Raw genomic sequence first — 17,753 nt, 5'->3', positions numbered from 1 at the left:
CCACCATCTTCACACCCAACCCGCCCTATTTCTGCCCCAACCTTCTCGCCCCAGCACGGAACTTCTGAGAGGTATCCGTTAAGTGTTGGGTGATTTTTTTCTTTTTACTGTGGTGAGAGGTGGGATTGTGGTAGTAAGGGTGAGGAGGGGCATTGTGGTAGTTGTGGTAAGAGGTGTATGATTGTGATAGTTGTGGTAAGGTGTGTGATTATGGTAGTTCTGATAAGGTGTGTGGCTGGTAGTTTTAGTATGGTGTGTGATTGTGGTAGTTGCGGTGTGAGATAAGACAATGGTATATGTGGTAATAGATGGAACTGTGTTACTATGAGTATTACAGTGAAATCTATGATGATGGAGATCACGGTGATGACTGCAGTGGTAGTTTTCATTATGGTAGTTGCAGTTAACGTAGTGGTATTTGTTCCAATGATCCTGGTGGCTATGGTTGATGCATGTGTTTGGCCAGTTGTGTACATGAAGGACTGAGACTACCAGTTTACTCCTGCATCGGGGGGCTGAATGGAAATCAAATGTGAATGTGCAACTAGCTCTAGCTTCTGTGTGCCCGCCGAAATGAAAAGGGATGGAAGCAGAGTCCAGAGGAACAGCAACCACATTCAAATGAGAGAGAGAGAGAGAGAGAGAGAGAGAGAGAGAGAGAGAGAGAGAGAGAGTGAGTGAGTGATTGAGTGAGAGAGAGAGAGAGAGAGAGAGAGAGAGAGTTGCAACAATGTGGTGAAGAACCAGATGCAAAAGGTCTGTGAGAGGAGGGGCGGTCATGAACCTTTTGTTTTCTTTTGACTGTTTGAGGTGTGCTGTATGCAGTAAACCTCGCCACATTTGAAGGCTGTATTGCACATGGGCGAACAAGACCATGAAAAAATGTTTGCTGCGTAGTAGGGTTGTAGAAGGTAAGGAGTCGGTTCAGCATGCCTAACCTCTGTGATGCCGATTTTACAAAAAAAAAAAAAAAGTTGAGTAATACGAGTATAACATGTTCAAGATTAATCACGAGAAATTTAGATACCAAGAATATTAAGAGATGATAAAGGATCGAGTTCTGGGTTGCTGAATGGAAGGGATAGTTATGTGGACGACTGTGCTGGGTTAAGTGATGAAGTATTTGAGCTTCTGAGGCACTAGAAACAACGCGACTTATGTGGCTGATATCAGACAGATCAGAAGTCAGGTGTGCCCAAGTTTAATACAGCGATTTTGATATTTTAAGAACATTAACAACTGAATAAAAAACTAATCAAATGTAGAATTTAAAAAGAAAAACATACACCACACTACAGTTGTGTCCAATCATTAAAAAAAAAAAAAAAAAAGTGAAATAATTGGACCGTAACTGCTATGAATTGAAGTTTGGAGGGAAACTAATCTGTGAAGCGTGATTCAAAGAGAAACCATCGGGGAATAAAATAATTCTGATAGGCGGATATTCTTCAATGTGGCAGTGTAACAGTCAAGTCATGAGAGCTACCAGATGCCTATGTAGCACGGGGGAAGGCGTGGAGAGGTGGCACAGTGGATGTAATTTTACCTGGGCATTTACAATGAAAGAATCTGTAGAATAATGCAAGGGAGGCAACCTTCCATCACACGAGTACTTGCAGAGGAGGTAGTTCAAATCATTTTATAACTGATGGATTATCAATAATTCTTATAACCTTGTTGTTGATTTTGTTTAGTTGTTTTAGTGCAACCTCTCCATGTGTACCCCACAGGGGTGAGTGATACGAATATTCGAGCTGAGAATGACCATGTCTCTTTTAAATTATAGGTAATTGCTCCTCAGTGAAGAAGTCGAGGATTTTGTACAATAATCCAAGTTTCTTTGCAGTGTTTTGAACAAGTGTTCTAATATCCGAGATCCAGCTGAGGGTAGTATCAAGTGAATCACCGAGAATTTTCAGTACTTTTAGAGATACGAATATTCGTTGCATTGCAGGTAATATAGGAATCTGGCAATATCTGTGTATTAGTAAACTGGATATCTGGTTTTCCTAGCGTTAATAAGTCGTTGTTATTTTGCCCCCATTCAGTAATTTTAGATACTCGTAAGTCGTGATTTGTGGAGATTGATGTACTGAGTTGGGAGTTAGAGGTATCAAGTTTTGTGAATGGGTATTTAAGTGTGTAGAAACTGTGAAGCGTTGAGTCATCTCCATGTGAGTGAATGGGATTATAGGTAAAAGACAAGAGATCATTAACATGAATTAGTAATAGACATGGAGCCAGGACTGGCCCTTGTGGCACACCGGCGTTAATCGAGTGGAAAATGTAATATAGGGTACATCATCTACTTTTACTATTTTTCTGTCGCTGAGATATGAGGAAATCGGTGGAACAAAAGTTGATAGGCCATAGCAGGGGAGTTTGGTTAGCGGGGAACGGTGCCATACTCCGTCAAAAGTTTTAGAAATATCAAGGGCTACTGCTTGGGTTTCTTCATGTTGGTCAATTGACTGATGGATTGTATGAGTCAGGAGACTGAGTATATCAACAGTAGATCTTTCGTGGCAAAAACCATACTGTCTGTCACTGATTAAGTTGTTGGATTCAAGATGTTTAACAATATGCTTATTAATAACAATCTCAAATACTTTATCAAGAAAAGATGTGATAGCTATTGGTCTGTAGTCGGGGAGGCCAGACGAACTTCCTTTCTTCGAAAGTGGGTGGATATTGGCTCCTTTTCAGGAATTAAGGAATGAAAAACTACATATGCGTAGTCTGAGTAATTTAGCTAGAACATGAGCAAGTCCTGGGGAACATTTTATCAAAACGATAAGAGCAATTCCATCTGGATCTGGAGCTTTGTTGGTTGGTAAATTGTCTAAGATAGATCTTACGTATTTAGTCTGTATCTTTAGTGGAGTAAATTCGGGAGAGTCAAGTTCTAGTACAAGAACGTTCTGACTGAGTTCCTCGAAGGCCAAATTTGTGGCAAACGTATTGCCGAGAATGTCAGCTTTTCCACGAGGGACATTTATAGTTTTTCTATCTGAAGACTTTAGTGGGAGAATGAGTGATGACATGTTATGGTTATTATTGAAAGAACTGAGAGGTGACTTGAATATTCTATTGTCATTAGGATTATTTAATAGTTTGGATGCTTAATTATGAAGAAAGTATGATTTGGCGAGATATGTTACAGCTTTTGCGTGGCTTCTAGCAATATTAAATTGACTGAGGGATTCTGTTGTTTTTTCCTCATTTAAGAGTTGTATGCTAAGAACTTCTGGTTGTTGCTCTAGCAAAATTGCTGTCAAACCATTCTGGGGAGTCCGGTCTTTTAGTAAATTGTTGTCAGGATATGAACTGTTCCATACCAACATGTATGACGTCATTAATGTGAGACTGAGTAGAAGTGATGAAAACACTGAATATATACAGCAACAGGAGATGGTCAGGAACAGGTCTTGAGGGCTGGTTAAACGGAAGCTCCAGCTCTCCATGTCACCAGCTTGCAATCCACCTGAGGAATACCACCCACTTCGACTGGTGCTACAGTCTACTCCCTTGTTGCAGTGACTGTTGTGAAAATGGAGCTCGATGCACACCTCATAAGGTTATTTATAAATAACACAAAACCCTTTGGAACATCGCTACTGATAGCTTTAAAAGAGGAGTGACATAAGGACATGCTAAATGAAGGCACATAAGGGAATATACAAACCATAAAAGGACAGTTGGAAATTGGATATTTGTATCAAAATGTTGAAAACATTTGATATGTGTAGGAAATAGTTTAAGTTTCGCAAAAAAAAATAAAAATGAAAAGGGGGTATGCAGGAATGTGAAAAAAATATATATAGATAAAAGCATCAGTGGAACACCCTTGACAGAACCCGTACTTGGAGTAAAAAAACTAAATGTAATGAGCAGAAAAGTGCTTCAAAATCTTGATGACGGTAGACTCAAGGACAACAGATACAAGGGATTATTATAATTAGGTGATTTTTAAGAGAGTTGAAAGTGAATAACCTTTGTGGCTGGCTGAAGAGGGAACACTTCTAGGGAGGCAGGAAAAAGCAAGTTGACAACAGGAAAGCTGGAGTTTGCCGTAGGTGGGTATCGACACCGAAGCACAGTTCTTGAAAACAATAGCAGGGACTTCACCACGACCGCGTGTCTTATTACCTTCCTCAAGGAGGTTATGTTTTCACCTCTGTCCGTGTGTTTGTTGGTTGGTTGGGTGGTTTGTGGGCAAGATTACACAAAAACTACTGGACGGATTTCCACGAAACTTGGTAGACGAATGGGCCTTGGCCCAAAATAGACTCCATTAAATTTTTGGTGCGGATCCGGATAAAGGTGCGGATCCAGGATTATTTTTTTTTTTTTTTCACTTTCTTTAACATTGCGAGATAGGGCGTTTTTCGACATTATCGTAAATTTTTCAGTGACTATTGCATGGATCTTGATGAAAAAAATCAGGCATATTTAGGATGTTAGTATCTACGAATGTGATCCATATAAAATTTTGGATCTAGCGGATTTAAATATGCTTTTATAGGGGGGTAGTCTTTCTGCAGCTGCTGTACAGCAACAAATAGGACTTGACCGAATTAATAGGAACTGCCAGTTGGGCCTTGGCGGAGGTATGCGCTCTACTAAGTGCCATTCTAGTTACTGATGAGGTCAGTTAGGGGAGGGTTTTTTGTTTTTCTTTATATCAAACGTGACGAGCTCAGCCGGAGGAGGGGATGGATGAAGAGGATTAAAATCGTCTAAAGTCATGTTCGATGTAAAAGCTTGGGAAGAGTTCCACATCTTCACAGCAGGAAACAAACACTAAGCTATTGTGGAAATGAGGATGAAAAGATGAAGAAGTACAGTTACTGGGAAGTTTTGGCAAGGGATCAAAATGAAGGATAAGTTTTGTTCTGAAATGTTCTTTGCACGTAAAGCGGGTGATGATAGTTTTGGCAAGACAAAGAAAAAATTAGCACGAATCCGGGCAGGAACATGCAGTGCATGTGATTCACGAGTAAGCTAGGATCTATACCATTTGAGAGGTTCTTCCTTGTTGTGATCAACATTAGATTAAAGCTGTTTAATGCGAGGCTTTTTGGCGTTAGTCTGAGGGTATGAAAAAGGAATGCATGCTTCCTTGTCTGAGAGACTAACCTCAGATATGCACATAGATTCCTCTCTGCCAAGAAGGCAATGATAATAATAAGGAAAATTTTAAGTACTGCCTGAGAGCTTCCCGATATTCCCAGTCTCTCGTGTATGCCATTGGTCAACTCTGGGATGGTCTCCCTCAGTCTGTCTTTTCAAATGCCATATACATCGATTTCATAATATGCGCTATGTCCAGGCATCTCGAATGGAGATCGATTTTTCCTTTCTTTTCGCTTAGATATTTTTTAAAATCACACAAGACTGCGGGCGTTTTTCCTTGGTGGCTCTTTTTTCTACATAAAAAAAAAATGCACCTTAAGTACCAAAAACATCGCATCGTGTGATGATCCACAGGCCATACTAAACCAACATGCCAGGCTGCTGAAATTAGGTTGTAATCAAAGTAGTCTAATGGAAAAGAAAGATGAATGATTCAAGCATCCATGGCGATCAAGGCTACAAGCAAAGTGCCGTACAAGCTGCCTTATATTCATTTAGGGTAAAAAAAAAAAATGTAGGTTACTGTTCCAGGTAGACAGTAAATGATAGCAAAAGCTAATGGTTGTGGTTAACACTGAAAACTTAATATATACATTTCCGAGGAAGGTGAAACGATAAAAATGTGTTCCACTTCAAATGGGAGAGAGTCAGAGAACTTTTGTTGGAAGAGTTCCTGAATATGTACAATACCCAGACATATTTGGTCAGAGTTTGACTGGATAGCCGAAGCCAGAGTGCATAGAATTAAGATAACTCATGTTCAGGAACACGAGAATGACTTCAGTTTTGCTAACATGCACGTAAAAACAATATTTTTGCTTTTAAATGAGTAAAGATAAAGTAGAAGAATACAGTAATATGGTCTGCTGCCAGTGACCTTACTCAGCTGAGTCTCGGAGAGGAAAAATAGATGTAATTTGTACCAGAGAAGAAGTGACACTCAGCTGAGAATATGACGGAGGAAAGACCGTAACTGTGGCAGGAAGTGGAGAAAATTGAGTCAGACAGTGGTACAGGACATGGCGAACGCTTGTCGCAAGGACACGGGCCGAAGATAACGATGAGTATGGTCCCCTCAGCTGGGGACTCCAAAACTGTGTTGTTAATAGCCATACTTTTAGACAATGTTGAAAGACTGTGTATGGTCTATTATGCTTCTAGCTTGATGGAGAGTGCCGGAAAAATATGTTTATGAAAGTATATGTTACTGAAAAACTGAAGAAGTTCAGCAGAGGAAGATGATTAGGAGTTGTGTCGTGGGTACTAATGAAACGGGAGCCCCAGGTCTTCCTTATTACCAGTTTTCTGTGTGCCTAGGGAGTACTGCCCTGCACGGAAACTACTTCAGCCCCCTTTCTGTACCTACATGCGAAGCAATAAAGTGTGTGTGTGTGTGTGTGTGTGTGTGTGTGTGTGTGTGTGTGTGTGTGTGTGTGTGTGTTTTAGATTCCACCTGTCATTCTTTCCCATCTTCCTTCCTCATTCTTATGCCAACTGCTCCTTCCTCGTTACTTTCTTTTTCATTTTCCCCTTCCTCACCCCTTTTGTTTCCTCATTTATTCCTTCTCTCCTCCCCTCTCTTGTATCCCGCTGTTTCTTTCCCTGCTCTTTTCTCCAGTTATTTTTCTCTTTCTTCAGTTTCCCTCTACATTCGCATTCTTCCTCCTCTCCTCTCCTCCCTCCCTTTCGATTTACTTCCTCTTCTTATCACTTCCCTTTCTCCCTTCCTCTTTCCTCATTCTCTCCTTTTCTCCCTCCGCGTCTCTCTCTCTCTCTCTCTCTCTCTCTCTCTCTCTCTCTCTCTCTCTCTCTCTCTCTCTCACCTCCTTCCTTTCATCGCTTCTTCATTTATCGCCCTCATATTGACCGAGTGACTCATATGCCTAGATTTTTATGCTCTCTCTCTCTCTCTCTCTCTCTCTCTCTCTCTCTCTCTCTCTCTCTCTCTCTCTCTCTCTCTCTCTCTCTCTCTCTCTCTCACACACACACACACACACACACACACACACACACACAATTAAGCCATATAGCACACTCCACAAATCATTAGTACACAAAAGCACAAACACAATCACACAAACAGTTATTCCTATCACAACAACACCCGTACATGAAACTACCCAACCAAAAAATAATATTCACATTTTCCGCCCATTAGTTCTCATAGTTTGCATATCTGTTGAATAAATATGCGTTCGTTTTTTGGAATATAATGCGCGGTGGTAGCAGTGATTTCATAATGTATATTTTACTTAATTCTGTGCACTTTTTCGTATTTTCCCCCAGATATTGCCCGTTAAATATAATAAAAACATTATTAATCAGAAACTAATACTAAATATCGGTTCGTAATCGTGGAGTAGACCGCTTATATGAATTTCAAGATGGCTAAATGGATGAACTTGCAGTTAGAAGGAAGGTTGTTGGTTCACTGAAAGCAGTGATGAGAAATAGGGAGGCGAGTATGGAAGTTAAGAAGTCACGGCATGATAGTATTGTGATCCCTACCCTGACGTATGGAAGCGAGGCGTGGACCTTGCAAGAGGGGAACAAGTCAAGAGTGAGAGCAGTGGAAATGAGCTACCTGAGAGGAGCATGTGGAGTGACATGGAGGGACAAGTTGACGAATGAAGAAGTGAAAGAACGTTGTGGTTTGGATGTGGATGTGGTTGAGAAGATTAGGAGAAATACACTGAGGTGGTTTGGACATGTGGAAAGAATGGAGAATGAAAGACTGACTAAGAGGGTGTATGTAGATGAGGTGGAGGGAGGGAGAGGGAGGGGAAGACCGAGGATGAGGTGGAGGGATGGAGTTGAGAGGTATATGAGGGAGGGGGGAGTGAGTTGGGGGGAGGGTAGTCAAATGGTGAGTGACAGAGCGACTTGGAGGCGTTTTGTCTGCGGCCACCCATTGCGGGATTAGGGGGTCGGGCTATATATATATATATATAGAGAGAGAGAGAGAGAGAGAGAGAAATAGGTTCAGCATATATAGATCATGATTAACACACATACACACACACACACACACACACACACACAGATATATATATATATATATATATATATATATATATATATATATATATATTTATATATATATATATATATATATATATATATATATATATATATATATATATATATATATATATATATACAGGGTGAGTGAAAAGTAACGCCCAGATTCTGGGAGGTCATGTTGTTAATATTTGTCTTGCAGATTATTAATTTTCTTAGTTAATTCTTTTTGTTTTTGTTTTGCAGGTTATTGCAGAGAGTTTGGAAAGCTACTACATTCTTGTACACTATAATACAAATAACAAACAAACAATCAACTGACAGCCATAAAAACAGTATTCGGGCGCTACTTTTGACTCACCATATATATATATATATATATATATATATATATATATATGGGTTATATAAGTAGATATTTAGACTGAAAATCGATAATTATAGTTGAACAGGCTGAGGTAATTTGCAAACATATAGAATATATGTAGGCCATTATAATAATAATAATTACTACTACTACTAATACTGCTACTACTACTACTACTACTACTACTACTACTATTATTATTATTATTATTATTATTATTATTATTATTATAATTACTACTACTACTACTACTATTAGTACCTCAGTCCTGTGAAGCAGGATGGTATCATTCTCGGCAACGCACCCTATACCCTAGCGCAGAGGTCGGTAATGAGGAGTAAATTACCCCTTTGGGTTAATTTCAAGTATTCTGGGGGTAAGAAGACCCTCACGGATTGCAGCAGTTAGATAAATTAATGTCTAGACAATGAGAACAGACAATTGTGGCTGGTTGATGGGTCCCCCCCTAGCCAGCTCCCTTCCAGACAGAGGGAGATGTTAACTTTTATTTCGAATATCGTATCACACCACAAAAATTTTCGTATTTTCTATATAACTATCTACCTTTCTATTGCCAGACGCCTTAATATAACTGTCGATCAGTAAAAGTAGAATTTTGCCACTCAGTGGAACTCCTGATAATGTAGGCCTACTCCATATATTAACTCGGGGGTAACGGCGATGCCCCGAGCTCCTAACGTGGGGTATTTGTCAAACGTAATTGCCGACCCGTGCCGTAGCGCAATACTCAGGCTGTACGTGTGTGTGGGGGGGGGGGAGATTTTCCACTATCTTTCATTTTCCAACCATGATTTTTAGGGGACGTCAGCCCCCATAACCATATTAAAAATTATCAGAAAAAACTAAAGGAGGACAGATATGGCATCGATATCTTAGTACGTGTTGTACAAAATTCTCTCATCCGTGTTGGGATATTTGGTAAGCTTGACCCCCCCCCCCGCGATTCTTGTGGGGTCTGCACCCATCCAAAAATGAGAACGATCAGAAATAAGGGGAAAGTGAGCAGCTGGATCTCAGTGAAACTTCTCAGGCTAGTTCGCCTGGTTACTTCATAATGTCCTCCACAATTATAACATTTTCCACCATTTTCGGGGGGGTAGCTCCCCCCAGAACTTAAGGATACAAAATGGGGAAAGGAGAACAGTTGTACAATGGCCTCTCATCCGTAATGCGATATCTGGAGAGAGTGACCCCACCCCCAATGATTCTTGGGGAGTCACCCCCATCCCAAAAATAAAAACGATCAGAGAAGCGGAAAATATATGAATGAAACTTCCAAGGTGAGTTCTTCTTGTTGAGCCAAAGGTCTTGCACTTTATACGGTTTTACGACCATGATTCTTGAAGCGGCCAGCACCCGCTCAGCCAATTAAAATTTCTCAGAAACAGTAAATGGAGGGCACATATGGCTCCAGTATCATAATACTGTAAATGTTGTACAATGAAATCTCATCCGTAATGCGATATTTGGAGAGCATGAACCCCTAATGATTCTTTGAGGGGTTAGTCCCCTCCCCCCCCAAAAAAAAAAAAAAAATCAGAAACAGGAGAAAGTAAGATGTTGAATTTAAACGAAGTCGACATACATATCTCAGGATTAGGTGTGCAGTGTCCATGATTTCTGTGAATGCACAAGAAGAAATTGCACATCGACATTTTGGTTGCATGACTCCCTCCCCCATGATTCTTGGGGGGGGGGGTGTCAGCCCCTACAAAAAAAAAAAATAAGAAATAGGGGAAAGATCTGAATAAAACTTCCCAGGCGACTGCATCTGGTTACTGCGATAGTTTTCTACTGTGTACAGTTTTCCAACCATGATTTTTAGGGACTCAACCCACTCACCGAAGAAAAAGATCTCACAAGTAGTGAAAATAGGGCAGGTATGGTTTGATGTGTTTGTACGTGCTGTACAGAGAGCTTTCATTGGTAATGCGATATATGGAGACCGTGACCACCCCCAAGTCACACTGATTATTGGATGAGTCAGATCCCCTCCCAAAAATAAAAACCATTTGAAACAGGGAAAGTTAGCACATGGATTTCAACAAATCGGCGCACATCGCTGGAAGTGGTATGGAGTTTCCATCTTTTCTCTGAATGCATAGAAAGAAACTACACATCTGTTTTATTATTATTATAAGTTGAGAGAGAGAGAGAGAGAGAGAGCGAAGTTATGTTTATGACAGTCGGTAAGTGGGTGAGGGAGGAGCGGTGGCTCTGAGAGAGGGAGAGAGTAAATGAGAATAGGACCACGAGAGAGTAATTATACGTGTGAGTCTGCAGGAAAAAATGCCAGACAAATGAAGTGAGTAGGAGTTTTCAGAATAATAAGTGAGATTTCTGTGAGCGAGGAGTAACAGATAAATGTGAGTAGCTTAATTATCTTAGCAGGGGTCCATTAATTACTTCTGTCATCATAAGCCTAATTAAATGCCTCCTCCCTTGGCTTTGATCTCTCTCTCTCTCTCTCTCTCTCTCTCTCTCTCTCTCTCTCTCTCTCTCTCTCTCTCGCCCTGCGGCTTAGATGGGTGCCAGGATAATCTTCCTCCGTATTTCTGTTTACGTGAGAGGAATATTGGTGTGGACAGAAGGAGGAAATGAAGGGGAGAGAGATAGATAGATAGATAGAGAGAGAGAGAGAGAGAGAGAATTATTTTGATAGAGATATACCTTGCAGTAGTAAATATAATCGTTTGACAACAGCAAGAACAGAATAAGAAGAACGTCATCTTAGGGAAGGGGTTAAGGAGTAATATCCAAAATAAATACAAAAGAAAGAAGCATTAGGAAGAGTCTAAAGCCCTTGAGAATACGGTCACCAGTACTGTGTTATAAAGACAAAGGGGGGAGAAAGAACGTGTATGCAGACTTCCACTTAATGTCGATGGTTTACAGAAGCATGTGATTGATGATAATGAAATATGTCTGACGTGTTTGTTGATGATGACTATACATTGTGCTGTGCCATGCTGACTGGTCACATCTAACAGTCGTATGTGTTCCATAATTTGCCGTAACAGTTTAAAGGATGTCTTATACACTCCAGTGTCTGCAAAGCTGGCTCTGACACTGTCTTATACCAGCCTGAAAGTGGATGTTTGTGTGTGTGTGTGTGTGTGTGTGTGTGTGTGTTTTATGATCAGAGTTAACCGTTACTCCCAGTCCTTCATTTATGCAACAGGTCAGCTCTTGAACTGTCTCCCTTTGTATATATTACCTACTTCCTATGATCTCCAGTTTTTCAAACGCAGTGGGTCCAGGCATCTCGAAATGAACGGGTCTTGAGTTTGGCTTTCTTTTGTATTGTTTTTTTTTTTTTTCTTGGAAGGAACGGTTTTTATGGGCTCCTGGCCTTTGGTTCCTTCTTCCTTGCATTAAAAAAAATGCAACTAATGCAACCAAAAGATTGGGTGTGCTAAGCCGACTCTGTTCCTTCTTTGCCCATGCACAATTGTTGACTCTATACAAGGGTTTTATCCGCCCCTGTGTGGAGTACAACTCTCATGTGTGGGGAGGCTCCCCACATACAGCTCTTCTCAATAGGGTGGAGTCAAAGGCTTTTCGTCTCATTAACTCTCCCCCTCTTACTGACTCCCTTCAACCTCTGTCTCTTCGCCGCAGTGTTGCATCTTTATCTCTTTTCTATCGCTACTTCAATGGTCACTGTTCCTCTGAACTGTCTGCATGCATTCCTCCACTTCTACGACGGGCGCGTAGCACCCGTCTAGCAGCAAACTCTCACCCCTTTTCTGTCCAACTCTCTAATGCAAGAGTTAACCGTTACTCCCAGTCCTTCATTTATTCAACAGGTCAACTCTGGAACTGTCTCCCTCTGTCTGTATTTCCTGCTTCCTATGATCTCCAGTCTTTCAAACGCAGTGTGTCAAGGCATCTCGAAATGAATGGATCTTGCTTTTGGCTCTCTCTTGTATTTTGTTTTTCTCTTGGAAGGAACAGTTTTGCCGGCTCATTGCCTTTGGTTCCTTCTTCCCCACATAAAAAAAAAAAAAAAAAAAAAAAAAAAACATTTCCCTGAATATTCCTAGTGTTCAATGCCTCTCATAAATTTCTTTCATTGTGAAGGCGAAAATGTGACTGACCGGGATCTGACAGGGGACTAATTATAATCTGTCTACTTTATCCTGGACTAAGCTTGCCTTCTCTCCATCGTGAATGTTGATGTGTAACAAAAGATTAACATCATAATATGGTGCTGATCATGAAGAAGTGCATTGGAATGGTTCTAGAGCCGTACTATGTTTCTGTTCGCCCATGTGTTTATGGGAAGCTACAAAAGGACGAAAACATCCCCAATTTTTAGACAAAGGAACACTAATTCACTTGGCTACTCAGCTTATCACACAACTAATGCAGGAAAGAACTGTAACTCGTACTATGTACTGCGTTCAAAGTCGCTCGAGATTTTCTTTTTCCTTCAAAAGTAAAAGGAAGCGAAAATATACCAGAGGATAACACGTTACTTACTGATTCATTCGAGTTTGCTGCATATGACACTATCAGTTAAGCAAATACTACAGCCGACAATTGATACAATATTTATTTACATTTTTTACTTGTGTTAAAAAGACATCTGTAATATACCAGAGACTGACATGCAAATTCATCTGGTTGTGCCACGTTGACACCAGTAACAGTGTGACAAATTCCAGCACACAGTCTACGTAGCATTCAGAGTTCCTCTCTTGATATATATTCTGTTATGATAAAAAGGGAATCAAAATAAGGCAGAATCTCACAAGTGAATGACTAACTTATTTCGCACTGCTGTTCATGACGCCATATAGGAGACACCGGTTTACTCATTCAGTCGAGGATATAATCTGTATTGTATTTTGTTAGCTACTGACGTTATAATTTAACGTAGAAAATGTCTCTTTTACTTAACGACTTAATGAAGGCTTTATCTGGCCTCAGCAGTTAGAAAAATCTTCCCTAAACTGAAGAAATAAGTCTGAAGATATCATGAAAAAAAAAAAAGATACCGGTAGGTTAAAAAAGTGATTATTTAAAATACTCAATTATTTTGTTGGTTAAATAAAATTATGTAGAAGTATGTAGGCCGACTCTGTGTCCCCAAATTATCGGCCTATAATGTGCCTCAAAACACCCAGCAGATGGTATGAATTCTGCTGTATAAACCTTTCTGCATTCACGAGAGAGAGAGAGAGAGAGAGAGAGAGAGAGAGAGAGAGAGAGAGAGAGAGAGAGAGAGAGAGAGAGAGAGTGAGAGAGAGAGAAGGGAGGAAATGTTATTAAGGGCAGTAACCCAACCCTAAAGCCTGCCATATTGAAGACTTTAAGGCCATGGGTTCCCTAAGGACTGCAGTGGTGTTTACAGGGGAAGGTATTAGGTCATAAGGAAAGAGAGAGTGAGAGAGAGAGGGGGGGGGGGAGTTCCTTAGGCTTTCTGGTGAAATCTAAAGGCCAGTAGCTTATAGAGAGAGAGGGGGAAGTCAGTCAGTCAGTCCCCTGGGCGTAGCTTATATTTGGCACATGAACTCGAGATTGGGAGAAGAAGGAGAAGGAGGGAGAACGGAAGACAGGAGAGGTCGAAAATATGAAAAGAAAGGGTAGAGGACGGAGAGAGTGAAAATAAATTAAGGAGAGAACGAAGGAATTAAGGAGGGAAAAAAGAATTAATTTGAGGATAAGAAGGAGAAGGCTGGGAAGATGGAGTGGGAGGACAAATGAAATAAATAAATGAAAGGGAGATTGGCATAAAATGCGGAAAAGGGATTAATTAAATACAGTTTAAATGGACAAAATAAAAACTGTCATTGATGACACAGACTCTCCTCACACCCATTCCTTCTGACTACTAAAGAAAGAAAAATGAAAACTTGAATAATTCCCACATATTATCCACTAACCTATCCTGTATTTCTTATCAGTGGCGTGGGTGGGAGGAGGCTAGGCTATTTTGTTCAGATATTCAGGATGAGCGTGGCCAGTCATCTGAGTTATGTAAGCAGTAATGCAAGTTCGCACGTTCATGGCACTGAACCTTGAAAAGTTAGATGTGGCTGGAGCCCTCTAAACACTAGACCTCCAGGCGTCCATTGGTTGAGTATACAGCATAGTACATGGTTTCCTGGAACACAGCAAACCATTTCGCTCGTTACTTAGTGTAAATTCTCTTGTAGGTAGATATACAGCGAGTAAAGAATGGTGCTGCCTGTTACCACAAAATGAATACTAACAAGAAGCGGTGCCAAGGCACAGCAAACCTGTCCCCAGCAGTCATTTTAGTGCCTACGTATAAACACAACAGGATATCTAGTCAAAGATATCACATATCAGATTTGGAGTAAATCGGATAAAAATTTGCTATTTTATGCCGATTTGAAATTTTACACCCGACCCACCTGACACTGACCCCCCTACCGCTAACTAGGGGGGTGCCCTCCCTGATGTAATGGGACATAATTATTATAGGATGCACATTTGAAAGATGCACCTTTAAGTTTTGGTTTCACGTCGACGTGACGAATTTGAAAGGTGTTATGGCGAAAGAACGATTCTTTATCTTTTTTTTTTTTCTTATGTTTTTTGAGCCTACAGCCTGGGCCTTGGTCCAGTTTGGCCCAAAATTTAATCAGGTGATCAGGTCATAGCCCACCATCCCAGTAATTTTAGTCAATATCGCACCAGCAGTTTTCGCGTAAAGTTGATAACAGACAGAGAGACAGACAAAAGTACAAACAGGCGAACCGAGTGAAAACAATACCCGTCCCCGAGTCCCTCCTGGGCGGGGACGTGTAATGAGGTAAAATTAAGACAATTAATTAGCGTGGTACAGTGAGACAAGGTCACACCCCTGAACCCCATCATTATGGTGACGTTTCTTTTATACTGTGTTATTGTTCTATTCAATCTAGTCAATTTATTGAAGAGGTTGGAAGCGAGTCTTACAAAATTCTTCTGCTATGAGTTTTCCCCATAGCCAAATATTACCGTCAGATAGCACCAAAATAAAACGAAACAATTTTCCTATTTAAAAAGGGTCCTTTTCTTATTAAAAAAAAAAAAAAAAAAAAACTTTCACAGATATGGAGATATTTTTGTATAAGTAAAGTCAAGCTGTGTATGTATGTGTCTCTCTGTACGTTTGTTCATTTCTTTCACAAGAACAGTAACGTATATCTACATATTTCTTTTTGCATTAGGTCGGGATAAGTCCAGGGAGCATAAAAAAAAAAAAATGGCGATCGTGCGCGACACGACGGCGCAAAACTGTCGGAAATCCCGACACCCGAAAATGCTGTCTGTGCGTTTGTTCGCTTCTTTCACGAGAACGGTAACAGATATCAACCTAACTGTTTACCTTAGGTAGAGGTAAGTCCAGAGAGTGTCATAAAAATACCAAACAAATACTTCAGCGTTCCCGCGCAACGGAACGGCGCGAAAATGTCGGAAATCGCGACACGCAAAAGTATGCAAAAGAACATTTTTTCGACTTTTTGGTCAGAATTGGTCACTGTAGGCTCAACAACGGTATGGAAACAAAGATAATGGTATCTGCAAATATTTTGTGATAGGATGGATCCGACAATTTTTTGTGGGCAAGCACTAGTGTTTAATAAGGCAAAACGAGTGGTGGCAGAACTAAATGTAAGAAAATGTAGTGGAAGTGAAGGGGTTAAGCAAAGATTATTCCTAGCCGTTTCACTACACAGAGATGTGTCTCTTGTAAACTGAATGAAGAGCATGTCTGGTGTTGCCAAGAGTAAAACAGTGAGAAGAAAAACACTTGTGGTTTGTGCCAGTCAGATGTTCAAAGAGTCAATAAGGCACGCAATCATTACTTTGCTTGTGCTGTCCCGATCTGCCCATAGAATACGACCCGCAGTAGTCAATGTCACATACAGGTCCGTAATGGTACTGATGTGTGAACATGGATGGGGTGAGCAGGGAAGGGGGACAGGAGGGTAGGCGGGGGAAGGGAGGAAGCAGAGGGAGTGGGTGGGTGGGGGACGGGAAGAGGGGGAACAATTAGGGAGATAGAGAGGTCCATTAACCCAAATTACAAGGGTAGAGGGAGGGTGAATTTCCCTGTAATCTATTGCAGCTTTTGTACCTCGTGGCTCAGTTAACTCAGTGTTTTATGTAGAGCTGAATGGTTGCCTCGTAAAGTGTACTGCTGCTTGTGTGTGTGTGTGTGTGTGTGTGTGTGTGTGTGTGTGTGTGTCTCTCTCTCTCTCTCTCTCTCTCTCTCTCTCTCTCTCTCTCTCTCTCTCTCTCTGTCGTGTTTGTTCTTCCCTCCACTCTGAAAGTTATGTATATGTATGTAATTATCTAGAATGAAAGACAGATGAATTGATAAACTGACGGACAGCAAGACAGATAAATAGATAGTTACATGGACCTAGACAGACAGCAATGCGCCAAATGAACCAAGACCCACCCCAACATGCGACCATTGCCAATATCGCCGGGGCAGCAATGACCGTCTATTACTGCAATATCCAAACCTCACCCTGCAAAGGTGCCTCAGCAATATCACTTCACTGAGACATCACTGGCGGCGTGACCGGGTCGAGGCCAAGTTCTTGGAAGTTGTTGGATATCCATGAAGGGAACGCTGGGGCAACAAAGGTTAACGAAAGTGTGTGTGTAGCACATTCTGTCTGTGTAGTTACTTACCTGCCTATCTGTCAGTATGCATACAGTATATATACATACATACATATACACACACACACAGATACATACATACATACATACATAATGAGAAATTTTATTCATATACATACGAATATATTATATACATACATATACATGGAGAGAGAGAGAGAGAGAGAGAGAGAGAGAGAGAGAGAGAGAGAATATGCGTTAGTGTGTTATTCGTCTACTCATTTGTCTGGCCGAGCAGCCCTATCAACCACAGGCATCCAACCACATCAGCATTGCCCTCCCATACTGTGTACTGTGAACCCGTGTTTCCCTGCAGCTGAAACCAGGTCGCCACAGCGAGTCGCGGGTAAAAGTGCATAGGTTTGGTTCCTTGGTGAATGTCTCATCTGTCTGTCCACTTAGTTAACAGGGGTACCACAGTAGGCTCCATTTCACTCTGTGACTTGGTTATATGGCTACCATCCTGCATTGTAAATGTTTCTTAGGTTACAGGAAACCAACAGACTTGTCACTCAGCATAGCGTCACCTGACCTACCACTTGCATCAGTGTGC

General features: G+C 40.9%; 1 protein-coding gene across 1 annotated transcript in view; it reads left to right on the top strand.

Annotated features, from left to right (window-relative positions):
- jus (EB domain-containing julius seizure protein) overlaps positions 1-17,753 on the top strand; it is a 690,978-nt gene that overhangs the window by 396,182 nt on the left and 277,043 nt on the right. The window lies entirely within an intron of this gene.

Source organism: Coenobita brevimanus, chromosome 21, assembly GCF_032717465.1.
Source record: "Coenobita brevimanus isolate Jiangsu-jjx chromosome 21, ASM3271746v2, whole genome shotgun sequence".
NCBI lineage: Eukaryota > Metazoa > Arthropoda > Malacostraca > Decapoda > Coenobitidae > Coenobita > Coenobita brevimanus.
This window is presented reverse-complemented; position numbering and strand designations above follow the sequence as displayed.